This window comes from Daucus carota, chromosome 6 (genome assembly GCF_001625215.2).
Source record: "Daucus carota subsp. sativus chromosome 6, DH1 v3.0, whole genome shotgun sequence".
NCBI lineage: Eukaryota > Viridiplantae > Streptophyta > Magnoliopsida > Apiales > Apiaceae > Daucus > Daucus carota.
The window spans coordinates 24,340,685-24,359,382 of NC_030386.2; positions in this window are offsets into that span (position 1 = coordinate 24,340,685).

An 18,698-nucleotide genomic window follows, 5' to 3' on the forward strand; every position below is an offset into this window, starting at 1 on the left:
AATAGATTTAGGGTTGATTTTGGTAAGGGATACAGATTCTTATGCGTGTTTGTTCTGTTGATTCTCAGACTATCAGGCATGTCAGGCCCCAGTACCCCGGTTCATTCTGATCATTCAGAGTCGACGGTTGAAGGACTTCCACCTCGTCCTGGAGTTGTACCTATATCCCCACCCAGGGCACTTACACCCCCACCTGTAGCTGGACCTTCACGTCCACCTGGATACCCTCGTAGTGGACAGACCCCTATTGCACCTATACCACTTAGGGCTATACCCCCGCCCGCTCCTGTGATGTCCCCACCTGCTCCCTTTATACGACCTCCTATCCGTGGACCTCCACCAGAGCATGAGTCTTCTGGATTTTCAGGTGTTGGACCCTCTTATCCGTGTTCCCCTTTTTCGGTACCCTATCACTACTATCAGGCACTCTTGATGGAGAGAGAGGAGTTGTTGGGCCAGATTGGAGAGTTGACACAGGCGATGCAGAATCTAGATCCTAACAGGGGAGAGCGACAGTTGAGAGAGAATATCTTTGTCTTCCGGAGGATTGCAGCAGCGAGACTACATGGAGCCACTTCGGAGTTTGGTACCCCTGGGGATATTATAGACTGGGCTCGTTGGGTCTTGGAGCAGCTGGAGGTTATCGGAGGGCCAGACTTTCCATAGGTCTAGAGTATATCATGTGTTGGAGATGGTCAGTATGGTAGTGAGTAGTGTGTATGATGCAGTGTGTAGTGAGTAGTATGTATCAGGTCAGCAGATTTTGTCATGTATATATAGACTAGCGGAGCTGACTAGATGATATGTATATTGTTGTGGTTGTCAGCAGATTTTGACATGTATATATAGACTAGCCGAGCTGACTAGATGATAGCCTTGCTGTTGCTGTTGTTGTACCTTACTTTTGACAAAGCGCTTGACGCTTGTATCTCCAGCACTGACTTATATATATCAGCATCTTTTACTTTACAGTCTTGTCCTTTACTTTATCGCACTTGTTTTACTTTACTTTACTTTCAGTACCGATCATAAACTCTTGTGATAATATTGCAACCTTTCTTTTATTGTTTTACATTCTGTAAAGAAGCATGCAATTTATTTAGTTAAACAATCTCAAAAATGTTTTCAAAAATGTATAACTCTGTTTTCTTAAAAAAAAAAAATTTTTTTAAATGACAATTTGATTTAAAACGACTAAGTGAATTGTTTCTTCTTTACAGAATGCCTCCAACAAGACATACTCGTGCCAACAGTGATCCTGAAGGCACCAATAGCATCAATGATAACAATGATAACCAGAATGTCAACATAGGCCCAGTAGATCCTGCTGTGGCCCAACTAATTCAAATTTTGGCACAACAAACTGCTCATCTTACCCGACAACAGCAACATCAAGAGAATCCTAGGGTAACTTTTAAAACTTTTCAGGCAGTTAATCCTCCAGAGTTTAAGGGCTCAGCAGATTCCGTTGCAGCCCAAACATGGTTAAAAGAAATGGAAAAGTGTTTTGAATTAGTTCCAGCAAGTGAGGACCAGAAAACAAAGTTTGCCAGTCATTACTTAAAGAATGAAGCAACGTATTGGTGGGAATCTGTGAAGAACATGGAAGGTACAGTTGAGATTACTTGGGAGAGGTTTAAGGAATTGTTTTTAGAAAAGTATTTTCCTAGGTTTCTTCAAGATCAAATGGAGTTGAACTTTTTAGAGCTGAAACAAGGAAATATGTCTGTGGTTGAATATGAGAATAAGTTTGCGGAATTGGCTAGGTTTGTGCCAACCTATGTAGAGACCGATAGGCAGAAAGCGAAGAGGTTCCAGCAAGGTCTGAAACCTTGGATTAGGAGCAAGTTAGCTATTTTGCAATTGGAGACTTATGGGGCAGTGGTTGAAAAGGCAATGATTGCGGAGGCTGAAAATGAGTTGTTTCAGAAGTCTAAAGAGGATAAGAAGAGGAAGCCAGATAATAGAGAGGGGCCATCCCATCAGGGGAGGTTCCAGAAGAAAGGGAAATTTCAAGCAGGAAGGAGTTCTAATTTTAAGAAACAGAATATAGGCAGTAGTGGACAGGGTGGTCGTTTCATTATGGGAAATCAGGCTAATCAGCAGAGGTCTTCTATACCAGAATGCCAGATATGTGGCAAGAGACATGGAGGAGTGTGTAACAAGCCGAACATAGTGTGCTTTAAGTGCAACCAGAAAGGACATTATTCTAGGGAATGCCAGAACCAATCAGCAATAAGAGATCAGGCGAATAAGAGCTCAACAAGTAAAGCTCCAGCTATAGGATATGCATGTTTCAAATGCGGAAAGCAGGGACATATGGCTAGAGATTGCAAAACATCAGCTCCAGTTAGTAATGCACTTAGAATCATGGGAACTGTTCCAGAAGTGAATGAGCCTCCTAGGGCGAGAGTCTTTGATATGTCAGTGAAGGATGCTATTCAGGATGCCGATGTCGTGGCAGGTACGCTTAACGTAAACTCTTTAAATGCCAAGGTGTTAATTGATTCCGGAGCCACTAGATCATTTATTTCTCAAGCTTTTGTTGATAAGTTGAATTGTCCGGTTGAATTGTTGAATGAGGTTATGAATGTAGAGCTAGCTAATCAGGATCGTATTTCCGTTAATCAAGTTTGTCCTAATTGTGAAGTTGAGATTTTAGGAAATAAATTTTGCGCCGACTTGATACCCTTCAAGTTGGGGGAATTTGATGTAATCTTAGGGATGGATTGGCTGTCTAAATATAGTGCGCAGATAGATTGCAAAAGTAAGAAAGTAATACTGATGGCACCAGACGACAAGGTAATAACGTTTAGAGGACAAAAGCAAGTAAAGAAGTTCTTAACCACGATTCAAGCAAAAAAAAAGGATGTTACGTCAAGGATGCGAAGCCTATATTGCCTATGTAATTGATAAAAGTCAAGAACCAGTAAAACTTGAAAATATCCATGTAGTGAATGAATTTCCGGACGTGTTTCCGGATGAGTTACCAGGACTTCCTCCAGATAGAGAGATAGAATTTGCAATTGACTTAGCACCTGGAACGGAGCCGATATCCAAAGCCCCGTATAGGATGGCACCCGTAGAGATGAAAGAATTGGCAAAACAATTACAGGAGTTATTGGAAAAAGGAGTGATCAGACCGAGTGTATCCCCCTGGGGAGCACCAGTATTGTTTGTAAAGAAGAAAGATGGAAGTATGAGGTTATGCATAGATTACAGAGAGCTTAATAAGCTTACTATCAAGAATAGATATCCTTTACCCCGTATTGACGACTTGTTTGACCAGTTGAAAGGAGCAGAATATTTTTCTAAGATTGACCTTAGGTCAGGATACCATCAGCTCAAAATCAAATCTGAGGATATACCTAAGACAGCTTTTAGAACAATGTACGGTCATTATGAATTTTTAGTGATGGCTTTTGGATTAACGAATGCACCAGCAGCTTTTATGGATTTAATGAATAGAGTCTTTAAGAAGTATTTGGACAAGTTTGTGATTGTTTTTATAGATGATATTTTGATATATTCTAAGACAGCTGAGGAGCATGCGGAACATTTAAGAACAGCCTTAGAGATACTAAGAAAGGAGAAGTTGTATGCAAAGTTTTCTAAATGTGAATTTTGGTTACAAAAAAAAAAGTTCAATTTTTAGGACATATAGTGAGTCGGGAGGGAATCAAGGTAGATCCAGCAAAGATTGAAGCTATAATGAATTGGGAAAGACCAAAGACCCCCACAGAGATCAGGAGTTTCTTGGGGTTAGCAGGTTACTATAGAAGGTTTGTACAGGATTTCTCAAGAATTGCAACCCCATTGACTAAGTTAACTAGAAAGAATGAAAAGTTCATATGGAATGAGAAGTGTGAGGAAAGTTTTCAGGAGTTGAAAAAGAGATTAGTGTCATCACCAGTATTGTCCCTTCCAGATGATCAAGGAAATTTTGTGATTTATAGTGATGCCTCTTATAAAGGATTAGGATGTGTATTGATGCAGCATGATAAAGTTATTGCGTATGCGTCTAGACAACTTAAACCTCATGAACAAAAGTACCCTACTCATGACTTGGAGTTAGCAGCTATTGTATTTGCATTGAAAATATGGAGACATTATCTGTACGGAGAAAAATGTGAGATTTATACTGATCATAAAAGTTTAAAGTACATCTTTACCCAGAAAGAGCTTAACATGAGACAAAGGAGATGGCTAGAGTTGATTAAGGATTATGATTGTACGATTAATTATCATCCAGGAAAAGCCAACGTTGTAGCAGATGCTTTAAGTAGAAAGGAGAGGTTAAACATATTGACTGTGCCAGAGGAATTATATAAGGAGTTCCAAAAGTTGGAAATCGAGGTAAGAATTCATGAATCATCAGAGGTAGCAGTGTATACCATGACCTTTCAACCAGAGCTAGTAGAAAAGATTAAGAAGTGCCAGGAAGAGGTAATGGATCAGGATGTAAACAAGTTAGTAGGAGAAGAGTTATGTACACAGAAAGATGATCAAGGTATTCTTAGGTTTTCTTCCAGGATATGGATTCCACCGGTGACAGAGTTAAAGAATGATATATTGCAGGAAGCACACAATTCCAAATATTCAATTCATCCAGGCAGCACTAAGATGTATAGAGATTTAAAGAAGAACTATTGGTGGCCAGACATGAAAAGAGAGATTGCAGAATGGGTGAGTAAATGCTATACGTGTCAAAGAGTGAAAGCAGAACACCAAAGACCAAGTGGATTATTGCAACCTTTAGAGATTCCAGAATGGAAGTGGGAACATATTGCTATGGATTTTATTGTAGGATTACCAAGGACCAAAGCAAACCATGATGCCATTTAGGTGATAGTGGACAGATTAACCAAGTCAGCTCATTTTCTTCCGATCAATGAGAGATTCTCTTTGGATAAATTAGTTCATATGTACTTGAAAGAGATTGTAGTTCGTCATGGAGTCCCCGTATCCATTGTATCAGATAGAGATCCACGATTTAATTCAAGATTTTGGAAAAGTTTTCAAGAATGCTTGGGCACCAAATTGAATATGAGTACGGTATATCATCCACAAACAGACGGCCAAAGTGAGAGAACTATTCAGACGATCGAGGACATGTTACGTGTTTGTGCAATCGATTTCAAAGATAATTGGGACGAACATCTACCTTTAGTGGAATTTGCATACAATAACAGTTATCACACAAGTATTGGGATGCCTCCTTATGAAGCTCTTTACGGACGCAAATGTCGATCGCCAGTATATTGGGATGAAGTCGGAGAACGCAAGATACTTGGACCGGAATTAGTACAACAAACAAAAGAAGTCGTTGAAATTATTCAGAAACGACTAATTGCAGCACAGAGTCGTCAACGAAATTATGCAGATCAATTCCGGAAGAACGTAGAATTTGAAGACGGAAAAGCAGTGTTACTGAAGGTGTCACCATGGAAAGGACTGTCCAGATTCGGAAAGAAAGGCAAGCTAAGTCCCCGATACGTGGAGCCATTTGAAATCTTGAGGTGTGTAGGCAAAGTAGCATATGAATTGGCGTTACCCCCGCAAATGGAGCACATTCATAACGTCTTTCATGTATCAATGCTTAAGAAGTATAATCCAGATTCGAAACATGTGATAGAGTACGAGCCGGTAGAACTCGAGGCAGATTTATCGTATGTAGAAATGCCAGTGGAAATTCTAGATAGGAAAGAGAAGGTGTTAAGAAACAAGGTAGTGAAATTAGTAAGAGTACTGTGGAGGAACCAAAGGTTGAAGAGTCAACCTGGGAATTAGAAAGTGATATGCTTGAAAAGTACCCTCATTTGTTTACCTAAGCGATTCTGAGGACAGAATCCTTTTAAGGGGGAGAGGATGTAACATCTGAGATTATCCGAGTAATTATTTGAATGATTAATGAATATTATATGAATATTATATAAATTTCTGTGAATTAATTGGTTCCTGTTTTATTAATTTAGTTATGCATTTTTGATTAAATTTGAGGAATATCAATTTTTATATGTTCAGTACGAAATATAGTTTATTTAGATATTTTCATATCGATTTATGTGTTGTCGTATGATTTTATATTTGATTTATGGATTTAATTACGTATATTATATTTAATTATTAATTATTTTAATTTTTCGAAAACCGTCAACCTGTAACGGTACCGAGATTTTTCTTCCCGAAAATTTCAACAAAATTCACCTTTAGCCTAATTTGAGTATTCCGGACACTTTTCATGTTTTGACTTTTTCGATCCGGAGTACGGTTTGTTCCGGAGCCGGTCCGGCGGAGTTTTTCGGTATTCGATAATTATCTGTTTGTCTCGATAAACGTGAAACCAGATATTTTTTAACTCATCCTTATCTTGTAATAATTGCAGTGGGACCCGCATATTAATGACTGATTAAAAAGCCCCGTTTTGATAGTTATCTCGAAAACCGGTACCGATTGGACCTGTTTTATTATATAAAGCTATTAAACATTGTATTTTCGTGTCATATATGATCCAAAGGGGTATTAATTTTTCATAACTATAAATAACCTTAACCGCACCTTAATTCATCGGGGAAATCATAATCTCAGTAAAACACGGGTTTAGTGAGAGAGTGTTCTTCGTGTTCTTGAGATTCAAACGAAGATTTGGAAGCGTTATCGGACTCAGATTTCAGCGTTCAAGTATCCAAATCGAAGGTTTTGAGGAGTAGAATCTGATTCTAGCATCAAAAACATCAGGAGATTTACAGGTGAGGAGGGATTTAAGGTTTTTAATTCGAAGTCATTAAGATTAAATTAGGACTTTTTGATTTTGAAGTTGTTTATGTGTTTTGATGATTGTATGTTGTAGATAATGTTCTCCTGATCATTTTGGTATATCATATGTGTGATTTGGAGGTTCATAACACCTTTAAAATTGGGTTTGATTTTCGAATTTGAGGAACTAGGGTTCATAGCTCGTTTGAATGTTTTCAATTGAATTTGGGCGTTTTTAATCTAGGAATCTAGAGGATGTGTGGTTAGTACCATTAGATAGAGCATGAAAAGAGGAATCTGGAGGTGGTGGCCGTGTGGCCGTGTGATCCCGGAATCGGTCGCCGTGGACTGAGAAACAACTCGCCGGCGGTGAGTTTGTTTCAAGCTTTTCCGGACGATTCCGGCCACTACGGACGATATGGATTGCATGGTTGAGTTCCTGGTGGCTTCCTTGTGGTTTCTGCACAGTTTGGGAAGGATTGGTGGCTGATTTCGCCACCTGCGACGTCGGGACGACGGAAACTGCAAAATTGCAGTTTCGTCCCTGACGTTTTGAAGGTGGTGAAGTTTAGTCACCCACCTTTCTGATTTTTCGATTTAGTCCCTCAAGTTTCGAAAGTTGCGTTTCAAACCTTGAAGTTTCAAAACTTTCAAATCTGATTTATTTTAATTTCTTTTATTTCGAAAATCATTTATTTTAATTTCAAAAATAGTTTTTAATTATTTATTAATTCAAAAATAATTCTGATTTAATTTATTAATTAATTTTAATTAGTAATTAATTATTATAATTAGTCAATTAATTTAAATATTAATTGATTAATTGTTTTAATTAATTATTAATTAATTTTAATTGATTTATTAATTAGATTTAATTATTTTAAATGATTTTAAAATTCCGAAAAATAGTTTCGAGCTTTGAAATATTATTCTAAAATATGTTTGAAGCTCGTTAATTGATTTCAAATGATTTCGGACTTGATTTCGAGTATCCAGAATTGATTATTTATTTATAAAATGATTCTTTGACCCGTTTTAATTCCGAAAAATGTTCTAAAATTCATATCAAATGCTAGAAAAATCCTTTTGACTTCAAACCTTCTTTGAAAAATAAATTTTATTGAATATCTTATTTGATATATGTTATATGATATCAGATGGGTGTGTTACATGCCTATGTGAACCTTATATGATTGTTTTTGACATATCTTTTAATCCGTAAGTCGGATTTAAATGAAACGAAGGGTAGTTAGGAACTCGTTGCGAAGGTGTGATGATAAAAAAAAATAGTATGAGATCATATATTGATAGATGATTGTTGTGATTAGCAGACGAAACGAGGCGTAGAAAGGAAAAGCAAGTGGCTATAGAGTAGTATAGCGAGCAGGTGTAATTGAAACCTGAGATCAGCTATATAAGGCAAGTTTCCCTCAGACTTTCCTTCAATTATATTTTGTATCTGTTGTGATTATTTAGTGAATTTTCTGATAAAGTCCTGTGACCTATTGAGTTATAGCATGAATTATTTATCCTATTGATTCTTGAACCTTCAACCAGATTTCTTGAACTATATTATGGACTACTTACCTTATTGATTCTTGAACCTTTGACCGATTCTTTGATACCTGCTACGAAACTTATTTCAATTGTAAACCTTCCATCTTTAAAACTTCTAAATGATTACCATAAGAACCTAATTTCATTTCAAAAATATACCCTCGATACCTCAACCAGTTATCAATCATTCTTCTTTCAGACCGTAACCAGTTGATCGACCCCAAATAACATCTGTTATGACATATACCTTACAGTTGATTGATTCTTTCCATAAACTCCAGTTTCTTGATCTTAACATTATTCATTTATACTTGGATTCTTTTTGTGAACCTAGAACCCTTCTTCATATAAACGCTACACTTTGATATGCTTTGCTATCTTATGAGACAATGTTTAATTCTTGTCTAAACCATGAAGCTATTTCTCATTCCTCCTTTGAGATCCATCTGAGACACTTTGAATAGTAGTCTGCTTCTGCTTCAAACTTTATTTATGATGTTGATGTTTCTATGTTATTGAATAATATTGTTGATCATCTTGATTGTGATAGAATTGGATAGTTTTCTAAACTTGGACCAAATGAATGGTCAGACCAGATGAGTGGTCACTTTAGGCCAATGTGTGCCTTGGATCCAGTAAACGAGCATGGTGGGACCTGCTCGGGGTTAGTGTCTGACTGATCAGCAGCCTAACCTTTATTTTTTAAAAAAATAAATTTAATATCCAATTCTAATCAATGTTCTAAAAACAAATCTTGGTATTGAGATTGATTCCTTGAGACACTGGTTTCCTTCATCTTATGATTAATATTGTAAATTGATATTGTTATACTTGCTGAGCTGGTTAGCTCACTCTTGCGGTATTTTATGTTCTTTCCAGTGAAGGCAGAGAAAGTTGGTAACGATGACCCTCAGGCTAGTAGTAAGGTCAGGATTCCAGGCTAGGAGATGAAGAGAGCTATCAGCAGCACCTGGCTTTTCATATATGTACTAGTTTGAATAACGGGACACAAATGATGTGTAAGCTTATAAGAATTAAGTTTATATTTTGGGATTGGGTTTGTAATAATTAAAGTTATGCTGTGGCTTGTTTTATACTTTAACCTGTTGCGATCCATGGACAGCTAAGGGTCACTGCATATATTATATTAATTACAGGTTTATGTTATGTTGTGGACCCCAAACTTCTGACCCGGGTTTGGAGGGCGCCACAGGTTGGTATCAGAGCGACAGGTTTAAGTCAATGAAACAAGCCTAGATTGTTAGGTTGGGTAGAAGATTAGGACTAGAAATGAGTGATAGGTAGATAGAACGTTGAGAGGTTGAGGATAATTCGTAATAGATTTAGGGTTGATTTTGGTAAGGGATACAGATTCTTATGCGTGTTTGTTCTGTTGATTCTCAGACTATCAGGCATGTCAGGCCCCAGTACCCCGGTTCATTCTGATCATTCAGAGTCGACGGTTGAAGGACTTCCACCTCGTCCTGGAGTTGTACCTATATCCCCACCCAGGGCACTTACACCCCCACCTGTAGCTGGACCTTCACGTCCACCTGGATACCCTCGTAGTGGACAGACCCCTATTGCACCTATACCACTTAGGGCTATACCCCCGCCCGCTCCTGTGATGTCCCCACCTGCTCCCTTTATACGACCTCCTATCCGTGGACCTCCACCAGAGCATGAGTCTTCTGGATTTTCAGGTGTTGGACCCTCTTATCCGTGTTCCCCTTTTTCGGTACCCTATCACTACTATCAGGCACTCTTGATGGAGAGAGAGGAGTTGTTGGGCCAGATTGGAGAGTTGACACAGGCGATGCAGAATCTAGATCCTAACAGGGGAGAGCGACAGTTGAGAGAGAATATCTTTGTCTTCCGGAGGATTGCAGCAGCGAGACTACATGGAGCCACTTCGGAGTTTGGTACCCCTGGGGATATTATAGACTGGGCTCGTTGGGTCTTGGAGCAGCTGGAGGTTATCGGAGGGCCAGACTTTCCATAGGTCTGGAGTATATCATGTGTTGGAGATGGTCAGTATGGTAGTGAGTAGTGTGTATGATGCAGTGTGTAGTGAGTAGTATGTATCAGGTCAGCAGATTTTGTCATGTATATATAGACTAGCGGAGCTGACTAGATGATATGTATATTGTTGTGGTTGTCAGCAGATTTTGACATGTATATATAGACTAGCCGAGCTGACTAGATGATAGCCTTGCTGTTGCTGTTGTTGTACCTTACTTTTGACAAAGCGCTTGACGCTTGTATCTCCAGCACTGACTTATATATATCAGCATCTTTTACTTTACAGTCTTGTCCTTTACTTTATCGCACTTGTTTTACTTTACTTTACTTTCAGTACCGATCATAAACTCTTGTGATAATATTGCAACCTTTCTTTTATTGTTTTACATTCTGTAAAGAAGCATGCAATTTATTTAGTTAAACAATCTCAAAAATGTTTTCAAAAATGTATAACTCTGTTTTCTTAAAAAAAAAAAAAATTTTTTAAATGACAATTTGATTTAAAACGACTAAGTGAATTGTTTCTTCTTTACAGAATGCCTCCAACAAGACATACTCGTGCCAACAGTGATCCTGAAGGCACCAATAGCATCAATGATAACAATGATAACCAGAATGTCAACATAGGCCCAGTAGATCCTGCTGTGGCCCAACTAATTCAAATTTTGGCACAACAAACTGCTCATCTTACCCGACAACAGCAACATCAAGAGAATCCTAGGGTAACTTTTAAAACTTTTCAGGCAGTTAATCCTCCAGAGTTTAAGGGCTCAGCAGATTCCGTTGCAGCCCAAACATGGTTAAAAGAAATGGAAAAGTGTTTTGAATTAGTTCCAGCAAGTGAGGACCAGAAAACAAAGTTTGCCAGTCATTACTTAAAGAATGAAGCAACGTATTGGTGGGAATCTGTGAAGAACATGGAAGGTACAGTTGAGATTACTTGGGAGAGGTTTAAGGAATTGTTTTTAGAAAAGTATTTTCCTAGGTTTCTTCAAGATCAAATGGAGTTGAACTTTTTAGAGCTGAAACAAGGAAATATGTCTGTGGTTGAATATGAGAATAAGTTTGCGGAATTGGCTAGGTTTGTGCCAACCTATGTAGAGACCGATAGGCAGAAAGCGAAGAGGTTCCAGCAAGGTCTGAAACCTTGGATTAGGAGCAAGTTAGCTATTTTGCAATTGGAGACTTATGGGGCAGTGGTTGAAAAGGCAATGATTGCGGAGGCTGAAAATGAGTTGTTTCAGAAGTCTAAAGAGGATAAGAAGAGGAAGCCAGATAATAGAGAGGGGCCATCCCATCAGGGGAGGTTCCAGAAGAAAGGGAAATTTCAAGCAGGAAGGAGTTCTAATTTTAAGAAACAGAATATAGGCAGTAGTGGACAGGGTGGTCGTTTCATTATGGGAAATCAGGCTAATCAGCAGAGGTCTTCTATACCAGAATGCCAGATATGTGGCAAGAGACATGGAGGAGTGTGTAACAAGCCGAACATAGTGTGCTTTAAGTGCAACCAGAAAGGACATTATTCTAGGGAATGCCAGAACCAATCAGCAATAAGAGATCAGGCGAATAAGAGCTCAACAAGTAAAGCTCCAGCTATAGGATATGCATGTTTCAAATGCGGAAAGCAGGGACATATGGCTAGAGATTGCAAAACATCAGCTCCAGTTAGTAATGCACTTAGAATCATGGGAACTGTTCCAGAAGTGAATGAGCCTCCTAGGGCGAGAGTCTTTGATATGTCAGTGAAGGATGCTATTCAGGATGCCGATGTCGTGGCAGGTACGCTTAACGTAAACTCTTTAAATGCCAAGGTGTTAATTGATTCCGGAGCCACTAGATCATTTATTTCTCAAGCTTTTGTTGATAAGTTGAATTGTCCGGTTGAATTGTTGAATGAGGTTATGAATGTAGAGCTAGCTAATCAGGATCGTATTTCCGTTAATCAAGTTTGTCCTAATTGTGAAGTTGAGATTTTAGGAAATAAATTTTGCGCCGACTTGATACCCTTCAAGTTGGGGGAATTTGATGTAATCTTAGGGATGGATTGGCTGTCTAAATATAGTGCGCAGATAGATTGCAAAAGTAAGAAAGTAATACTGATGGCACCAGACGACAAGGTAATAACGTTTAGAGGACAAAAGCAAGTAAAGAAGTTCTTAACCACGATTCAAGCAAAAAAAAGGATGTTACGTCAAGGATGCGAAGCCTATATTGCCTATGTAATTGATAAAAGTCAAGAACCAGTAAAACTTGAAAATATCCCTGTAGTGAATGAATTTCCGGACGTGTTTCCGGATGAGTTACCAGGACTTCCTCCAGATAGAGAGATAGAATTTGCAATTGACTTAGCACCTGGAACGGAGCCGATATCCAAAGCCCCGTATAGGATGGCACCCGTAGAGATGAAAGAATTGGCAAAACAATTACAGGAGTTATTGGAAAAAAGAGTGATCAGACCGAGTGTATCCCCCTGGGGAGCACCAGTATTGTTTGTAAAGAAGAAAGATGGAAGTATGAGGTTATGCATAGATTACAGAGAGCTTAATAAGCTTACTATCAAGAATAGATATCCTTTACCCCGTATTGACGACTTGTTTGACCAGTTGAAAGGAGCAGAATATTTTTCTAAGATTGACCTTAGGTCAGGATACCATCAGCTCAAAATCAAATCTGAGGATATACCTAAGACAGCTTTTAGAACAATGTACGGTCATTATGAATTTTTAGTGATGGCTTTTGGATTAACGAATGCACCAGCAGCTTTTATGGATTTAATGAATAGAGTCTTTAAGAAGTATTTGGACAAGTTTGTGATTGTTTTTATAGATGATATTTTGATATATTCTAAGACAGCTGAGGAGCATGCGGGACATTTAAGAACAGCCTTAGAGATACTAAGAAAGGAGAAGTTGTATGCAAAGTTTTCTAAATGTGAATTTTGGTTACAAAAAAAAAAGTTCAATTTTTAGGACATATAGTGAGTCGGGAGGGAATCAAGGTAGATCCAGCAAAGATTGAAGCTATAATGAATTGGGAAAGACCAAAGACCCCCACAGAGATCAGGAGTTTCTTGGGGTTAGCAGGTTACTATAGAAGGTTTGTACAGGATTTCTCAAGAATTGCAACCCCATTGACTAAGTTAACTAGAAAGAATGAAAAGTTCATATGGAATGAGAAGTGTGAGGAAAGTTTTCAGGAGTTGAAAAAGAGATTAGTGTCATCACCAGTATTGTCCCTTCCAGCTGATCAAGGAAATTTTGTGATTTATAGTGATGCCTCTTATAAAGGATTAGGATGTGTATTGATGCAGCATGATAAAGTTATTGCGTATGCGTCTAGACAACTTAAACCTCATGAACAAAAGTACCCTACTCATGACTTGGAGTTAGCAGCTATTGTATTTGCATTGAAAATATGGAGACATTATCTGTACGGAGAAAAATGTGAGATTTATACTGATCATAAAAGTTTAAAGTACATCTTTACCCAGAAAGAGCTTAACATGAGACAAAGGAGATGGCTAGAGTTGATTAAGGATTATGATTGTACGATTAATTATCATCCAGGAAAAGCCAACGTTGTAGCAGATGCTTTAAGTAGAAAGGAGAGGTTAAACATATTGACTGTGCCAGAGGAATTATATAAGGAGTTCCAAAAGTTGGAAATCGAGGTAAGAATTCATGAATCATCAGAGGTAGCAGTGTATACCATGACCTTTCAACCAGAGCTAGTAGAAAAGATTAAGAAGTGCCAGGAAGAGGTAATGGATCAGGATGTAAACAAGTTAGTAGGAGAAGAGTTATGTACACAGAAAGATGATCAAGGTATTCTTAGGTTTTCTTCCAGGATATGGATTCCACCGGTGACAGAGTTAAAGAATGATATATTGCAGGAAGCACACAATTCCAAATATTCAATTCATCCAGGCAGCACTAAGATGTATAGAGATTTAAAGAAGAACTATTGGTGGCCAGACATGAAAAGAGAGATTGCAGAATGGGTGAGTAAATGCTATACGTGTCAAAGAGTGAAAGCAGAACACCAAAGACCAAGTGGATTATTGCAACCTTTAGAGATTCCAGAATGGAAGTGGGAACATATTGCTATGGATTTTATTGTAGGATTACCAAGGACCAAAGCAAACCATGATGCCATTTAGGTGATAGTGGACAGATTAACCAAGTCAGCTCATTTTCTTCCGATCAATGAGAGATTCTCTTTGGATAAATTAGTTCATATGTACTTGAAAGAGATTGTAGTTCGTCATGGAGTCCCCGTATCCATTGTATCAGATAGAGATCCACGATTTAATTCAAGATTTTGGAAAAGTTTTCAAGAATGCTTGGGCACCAAATTGAATATGAGTACGGTATATCATCCACAAACAGACGGCCAAAGTGAGAGAACTATTCAGACGATCGAGGACATGTTACGTGTTTGTGCAATCGATTTCAAAGGTAATTGGGACGAACATCTACCTTTAGTGGAATTTGCATACAATAACAGTTATCACACAAGTATTGGGATGCCTCCTTATGAAGCTCTTTACGGACGCAAATGTCGATCGCCAGTATATTGGTATGAAGTCGGAGAACGCAAGATACTGTAAATCACAAGTTTTGATGATCACACTTCAGCAAGCTGCTTTATTATAATAGCCTACTCTTTTGATATTGCTTGCTTTAGCCTGCCGTTTTGTATCTGCTAATTCAGTTTTGCAGGAATTGAAAACAGCCAGCTGTTATGAGATAACAGCAAGCTGAACAGAGTCTGGACAGAAGCAGTGTTCTACTCGGATTTTGAACTCAAGATTTATACATGGGTTAGGACTTATATATTGTACATTCTCTGTTTAGTATATGATTTTAGTGAACGTTTTAAGCTCATTTAAAATCAATAAAACGTTTTCTAAATATGGGAAGAAGTTGAGAAGAATTCAAAATCTTTTCTCTTAACAACTTCTATCATATCCCTAAATTATAGGAGCTGATTTGTAATCGTTTTTCAAACTCTAAACTCCTATAGTTTTGCATCTGATTTATCTCCAACGCTCAGAACAACGTTCACAAGATCGTTGATGGAGATATTCAGATCTCTAGCCGTTATATTATTTCAATATATATATGGCTCTTGTGTTTTTCAGAAAAGCAATCAACTCACTTTGAAAAACATCAATCTTTCTCTAAACTTCGAGCTTGAATTGTTCACTGCTATTATATATTATTTAGAGAATACTTTTGAGTTGTAATCATTATTCTTGTAAGTGATTATTGTGATTAGTCACTGAAACTAGCAAGGGTTCTTAGTGGATTAGAACGGGAAGAGCTAGGTAATTAGTTACATTGATTCTCAAGGGCAAAGGGTTCAGGAACGAAGGGATTCAAGGAGTTGGAGCTCACGAATTCAGAGGTTCAAGGAACGAGTTGCTTGGAGAAGTCAGTGGGAAGCTAGTTGCAAGTTGCTCAAGGTTAAGGGAATAACAGCAAGCTGTTTCAGTGACTGGGTAAAGGGGAGATATATTATTATTCTGTAATTGTTTGATTTTCAGTAATAATATATTCTCTTACCGAGTTGGTAAGGGACCAGGACGTAGACCATTAGATATAGGGGTCGAACCTGGCTAAAATCGCTTGTGTCTGATTTACTTTTCTGCTCTTTACTGTTTTGCTATCTGCTCTCATAACAGCCTGCTTTAATTGTAAAACAGTAAGCTGAAATATCTGGTAAAAGTTTAAAACTGACATTGGTAGCTAATTACACCTATTCACCCCCCCTCTAGGTGTTATTTCATTTGGTATCAGAGCAGCGTTTACTAACATTTCTGTAACAGGAAAGTATAGATCCTATGGCTGACCAATTTCAGGGAAAATCAGACTTTAGAGCTCCTCTCCTCACCGGTTCGGATAATTACAATTGGTGGAAAGGACAAATGGAAGCTCATCTCTCCAGAGACCCTCTCATTCAAAGAGTTGTTGAAAGAGGTCCCTATCAATTCCTTGATAAAGATGGCAAAGTCAAAGATATTGATGAACTCACTACTGACGAGCTAACAAAGATGGGTGCAAATGGAAAAGCAAGGAGTACTCTCATCAATGGTCTTAATCAAGCTGAATATGACAAGGTGTCATCTCTCAAATCTGCAAAGGAGATATGGGATGCATTGGAAGCTTATCATGAAGGTTCAAAGGGTCTAAGGAAAGTAAAGTTGGGACAACTAATGAAAGAACTTGGTGCTTTCGGTTTGCAAAAGGGAGAAACAATCAAAGAAGCTCAAGCTAGGTTTCAACTCATTGTCAATAATCTAGGGAGACTTGGAAAGATAATTCCTCAATCAGAACTCAACATGAACATTCTCGCCTCTGTTCCATTCGACTTTCAAGCCAAAGTTACTGCCTTGGAAGCTGCTCACAATATTGATACAATGGATCATCTAGCTCTTTTTGCTGAATTGGAACAATTTGAGAGAAAGATGCATGCCAAGAAGCATGATGCTCCAGTTGAGAAAATGAAGAATTTAGCTCTTACTGCTGAAAAGAGCAAGCCAGAATCAGATGAGGAATCAGACGAAGATCTTGCACTCCTTTCCAAGAAGATTCAACGGATGATCAACAAACATAATCAGCTGAAAAGGGAGAAAGGCAAGGACAATGCTAAGTACTCAAGTAGCCGAAAGCCCTCCAAGGAATCAAAGGATCAGAATTGCTTCGAATGTGGAAAGCCTGGTCACTTCAAGAAGGACTGCTACAAGCTGAAGTCAAAACAGCCTGCTGTTTCCAGAGACAAGAGGAAGAAATCCAAAGCACTTCTGACTTGGAGTGATGATGAAGAAGAATCTGCCTCTAGTGATGACTCTGGTGAGGAAATGATCAATCTTGCACTTGTTGGCATGGAGGATGACAATGTTCAAGGACTCACCGAAGATGGGTTTGTCGAAACTGATTCCGAGGATGACAACAGTGAGGTTAGTTCATTCAAATTTGATCTCTCCAATGATAATTCTGTACTAGAAGAACTAACCATGCAGGAACAAGATCGTATTCCAAGTGAGGAATATAATTCTCTTAAGGCAGAAAACAGCAAGCTGATTGAAAAGAATAACTATCTCAAGAACATGGTTCAAGAGCTTATGCAGAAGATAGATACACTCTTTGACTCCAAAGAGCCTACTCAATCCATAATCAAGGAACTTCAAGGAAAACTAGATCAATCTGAGGGTTTTCATAAAGTCTTGATGAGAAGAAATGAGGCTCAGAAAGAAGAAATCTCCCAGCTGAAACAAGAGATAGAAGCCAGAGATGCATGCCTAGAGACGTTCAAAATTAAGGAATCCACAAAGCTGCATTCATCTCAGCCTGCTGCCAGTACATCTCAGCCTGCTGCAAGTACATCACAGCCCACTGCCATAACAAGACAGCAAGCTGAAAAGATCCAAACTCTTGAAACAGAAGTCTCAAAGCTCAGAAAAGGAATGGGAACTTTTGTTCAAGGAGAAGAAGGTCTAAAATTCATGATGAAGAGCATCAAGGTTCCATTGGATAAAGAAGGAGTTGGTCTCAACTTCAACAAGAAGGGAAATGCACTTAAGTATGAAGGAAGGCGTGGCAAACCATACAAATATGCTATGCCTTGGAAGGAATGTGTAAAATGTGGAGGAAAAGGACATCTAGCCCAGAATTGCAGAGTCAGACCTCAAAGACAATATTTCCAGAAAAGATCAGAAGGGAAAACAGCCTACTGGAACAAGAAAACAGCTTACCAGAATGGTCCAAACAGAAGCTATAGAACTCAGCAGCATACATATCCTACTGTGGTCCAACAATGGATCAAGAAAACTGATTTAAATGATTTATATGTTCTTGCTTCTAACCAGGGTGGACCCAAACCAATTTGGGTACCAAAGGGTTGAGTTTTGTTTTCTTTGTTTTGCAGATGTGTCTTGCTGCTAAGATCAAGTCTACACAATGGATCATTGATAGTGGCTGTACAAGGCATATGTGTGGAGACAAAACTCAGTTTAAGAGTCTAAAGATGAAAAGAGGAGGAGGTGTAACTATTGGTGATAGTAAGACCCTCCCTATTCTAGGTAAAGGTAAAGTTGGTAATGACACTACCTCTATCTCTAATGTTAGATTTGTTAAAGGCTTGAAATACAATTTGCTTAGTGTAAGTCAATTGCATGATGATGGTCATAAAGTTGAATTTTCTAAGGATAAATGTGTTATTACTGTTGGTACTAACCAGATTCCTCTAGTTGCTAGAAGGGAAGGAAATATATATATCTTAGATTTTGAGTTGCAGAAAACAGCCTGCTGTTTAGCTGCTGTGGATGCTGATCCAACCATTTGGCATAGAAGATTGGGTCA